Source organism: Pinus tabuliformis, chromosome 8 (assembly GCF_031772625.1).
Source record: "Pinus tabuliformis cultivar Carrire ecotype Pingquan chromosome 8, CPIR1, whole genome shotgun sequence".
NCBI lineage: Eukaryota > Viridiplantae > Streptophyta > Pinopsida > Pinales > Pinaceae > Pinus > Pinus tabuliformis.
In genome coordinates this window covers 920,416,082-920,420,274 of record NC_142294.1, presented here as the reverse complement: position 1 = coordinate 920,420,274, position 4,193 = coordinate 920,416,082, and positions in this window count along the sequence as shown.

Genomic DNA, 4,193 nt, shown 5'->3' with positions numbered 1-4,193 from the left:
TCACAACTTATCCTTTGGGTGCATTGGCTAGTATAAAAGGTTCAAGTGTTTGGGGGCCTTAAGATATCAGGGGTCCAAATCCCCTTAAATTTCTTTAAATATCAAACTTAAATCCTCTTTTTATTTTCTCAATTTGCATGTCATTGAATTACATTTAATATACCCCTTCAAAACTTTCATATTCTAGGCATTGTGTTATGGGCTCCTGATCGAGAAATAATTGAGGCCATACAATGTTGGAATTAGACATTGAGTACACCATTAGAAAGACCTCAGTGGGTACTCCTAAGTCGTTATCTTGGAATTTTGACCCAACACTGATAGGACCTTCATTTTGTTTTCCAAGAAATCTTGTTCTAGAAACTACTCTAATACTAGGGCCCATAGGTGTCTTGTCTTCTAAGTGTTGCTACCTAGTCATATAGGAGAGAAATGAAAAATTAAGTATCATTAGGAAAATTTGACGAGTAATTCACTATTATAAGCCCAAATTTTAAGTTATTATTCTTAAGACTTGATTTATAAACTGATAAGGTCTACTATGTAGAGTGTTAAGATCAAACTTTTGAAATTAGTTTGAAACCTATAAGGGCTCTAAATGAGTGATTCAAGCACGTAATATAGAAAATGATATATAATTAGAAATCTATTGAGGTAAGCAACATCGTGGTATTTCTAACTCTCTATTTAATGGAAACAACAACATTGTTTAAATTATGAACCTCTATTACAAAATGTTGCCTTGAAACTAGTTAGGATTTTGTGAAAGATTGGTTTGAATGACACAAGCTCAAAAGGGGGTATATGATATACCATTGGAAAACTATTGGATTGCCCTAAATCACGATCAAGATTGGTTTTTTGCTTCTTCTTCTTTTTTTTTCGATATTTTTGGGTTTGTTTTAGAAATAAATGAGAGCCTTGAAATTACAATAATTAAATTTGTCCTTGGAGAGATGCACAACCAACACAAGTCATAGAGTGGAAATATGAACTTAAATTATGAAAATGAGAACTCTTGCAAATAATATCTATAGGAATACAAGGGGAAACCATTGGTTTTATGGAAAACACCTTATGATTTCTTATATTTCTATGAAATACTTGGCTCAAGTGGAGCCCATTGAGAGTCTAGCTAAAGTCGTAAAAGTTGAAAATTTTGTAAACTTCTTCTTAGTTTGATGAAGTTTGACATGATCAACCTAAATGTGAAATTTTATGATATATGCGGGTTTTGCAATTGAAAATTAAGTTGGTCATATGGTGCTTGATAAGTTATTATATTCTTGAAATACATAATCACACTCCCCATATGATACTTTAATGTGATGAGAAAATTGTGACGAACACCCATATTATCATCCAATTTGAACCTAGTCTTTGAAAGGCTACTTGCATTGGTGCTCCAATTGTCTTGGAAATATATAAAATGCAAATGCTCATGTAAGGGTCAACAATAGAGACTACTTATTATCATGGCCATATATTATCCCAATATTTTTGTATATCATGCATATTTTTCGAGATAAGCTTATTTGAGAATATTTTTCGAGATAAGCTTATCAGAGAGAGAGAGAGAGAGAGAGAGAGAGAGAGAGAGAGAGAGATGCGATGATGATGCTTTCGTTTGTGCTTTGATGTGCCAATCTAGTCTTTGATTTGCTAAATTATCTACATAGGCATTATGACTTCAAATAGTATTTATGAATGTGGTGATATCAAACAAGTGCAATAGAACTATAAATATTAGATATTTCCAATATGACTTCAAATAATATTTATAAATGTGATGATATCAAACAAGTGCAATAGAAGTATAAATATTAGATTTTTCCAAAAATGGCGAGCCTCGCAAGCACTATAGAAATTGTTCCTATGTGATAACAAGCTAATAATTGCAATGGACCTAGAGATGGTGGATGCAAAGGTTAACTAAATCAACAAGCAAATTAATTAATACATTTTATTCAACATGATTTATAGTTGTGGGAGGCACCACTAAAATGGAGTAATGTATGGGAAACTTAGTAGATACCCACACAAAAAATGTCAGATTATGTGTTTAATGGATAACATAATTGAAAAAGCCATTACGATAAGTTGTTATGCAACCAACTTACAAAACAAAAGAAAAAATAGATCGATGACTTAAAAATTGTCCTCTTTGAGGGGGAAACCTCCTTTACATTACATAAATGAAAAATTCTTATATGATACAGATGATAAAACCTCCTTTGTATATATAGGAGTCTAAGGGGTCACAATATAATCAAATCCTACATAAAAATAATAATGTAAGGGCACACAAATAAAAATTGTGGGCTTCTATGGGGCACAACAATAACAATATAGGGGATACATGGGCACCACAATACAATAACGGGCTACACTAACAATAATAATGAGGGGATACACTAGTATTATAGGGACCTAATATGCCCCTCTCTTTCAAAAAAGTGTTGTCCTCAATTCTTTAGTAGTTCTATATGTTTATGTATAAAATTCTCATCCTCCCATGTGGAATCTTCAACAGGTAATTTCTTCCACTTAATCAGATACTTTGAAATTAATTGATTTCGTAGCTATTGGGTTCCTTTTTCCGTGATTGCTTCAGGCTCAAATATGTTTTTTCCTTCTTCATCAAGTTCTAGCAACACTGTTTGAACTAGGGTCTTGTCACCAATAGCATTCTTTAAGCATGGAACATGGAAAAACGGGTGTACTTGGGAAGATGTGGGCAACTCCAATTTGTATGCCATAGTACCAAGCTTTTGCAACACCTTGTAAGGACCATAGTACTGAGGTGATAATTTATTATCCTTCTTATCTTTCTTAAGGGAAATTTTTTTGTATGGTTGTAGCCGTAAAAATACCCAGTTGCCTACATCAAAACTTCTTTCACTGCGATGCTAATATGCCTATTGTTTCATTCAATTCTGTGCCAGAGTAAGTTTATCCTTTAAGAGTTGGAGAACTTGTTGATGTTCAATGTGATCTTCTAATGCTTGAACCTTAGAATTTTCTCTTAAAGATGATGTGATGGATGGTGGATGATACCCATAAAGTGTCGTAAATGGGGTCATTTTTGTTGCAGCATGGAAGTGTTCTACCACCATTCAGCTAGAGGTAACCACGTGACCCATTGTGTTTGTTTATCAGATACAAAGCAATGAAGATATCCTTCCAAACATTTATTCACTCTCAGTTTTCTCGTCAGATTGAGGATGATAAGATGAACTATGAGTTAATTGAGTACCAAGGCAAGTAAATAATTTATTCCCAAAATTTCCAGTGAAAATAGGATCTCTGTCACTTACAATAATCTTTGGTTTTCCATGTAGCTTTTGAATTGTTTCCATAAATGTAGTATCAATTGTACTGGCTTTAAAAGGATAACATAATGTACAACAATGTGCATACTTGGTAAGTCTATCAACTACCACCATGATGACACTCTTTCCTTCAGACTTGGTTAAACTAGTGATAAATTCCATTGAGAACTTATCCCAATGCTGACTTGGAATGGATAAAGGTTGTAACAGACTCGAGGTTTCAATTGTCTCAACTTTATTTTGTTGGAAAACTAAACATTCTGCCACAAACTTTTGAATATCATATTTAAGTCCATCCCAAAAAAATTCCTTCTTCACCCTGTGGTAAGTTTTTATAAATCCTGAGTGCCCTCCTAAGGGGGAGGTGTGCAATTCCAAAAGAAGATTTTGTTTGAGTTGGGAATTCTTACAAAGATATAAGTGATCTTTGTACCATAATGAATCATTTTTCTAGCTAAATGTATCATATGTACTAGGATATTGTTGCAACTTTTGAATGAGTATCCACACCTTTTCATCATTCTTCCATTCATCTCTTTCTTTGGTTATCCAATAATGTTGGATAATATAAATGGAACAAATAAATTCTTCCACATCCTCATCCTTTCTTGAGAGTGCATCTACAATAACATTTTGCTTCCCTTTTTTGTAGATTATTTCAAAGTCATAACCCAACATAACTGTGACCCATTTTTTCTACTATTCTGAAGATAATATTTGTTCTTAAAAGTATTTAAGACTATCATGATCTATTTTTTTTATTATTATCTTGAAGTGTCTTCCCATTAGGTAAGGTCCCCATTGCTTTAGTGCATGTAGTATTTCCAACATTTCCTTCTCATAAATAGGTTTGTGTAAATA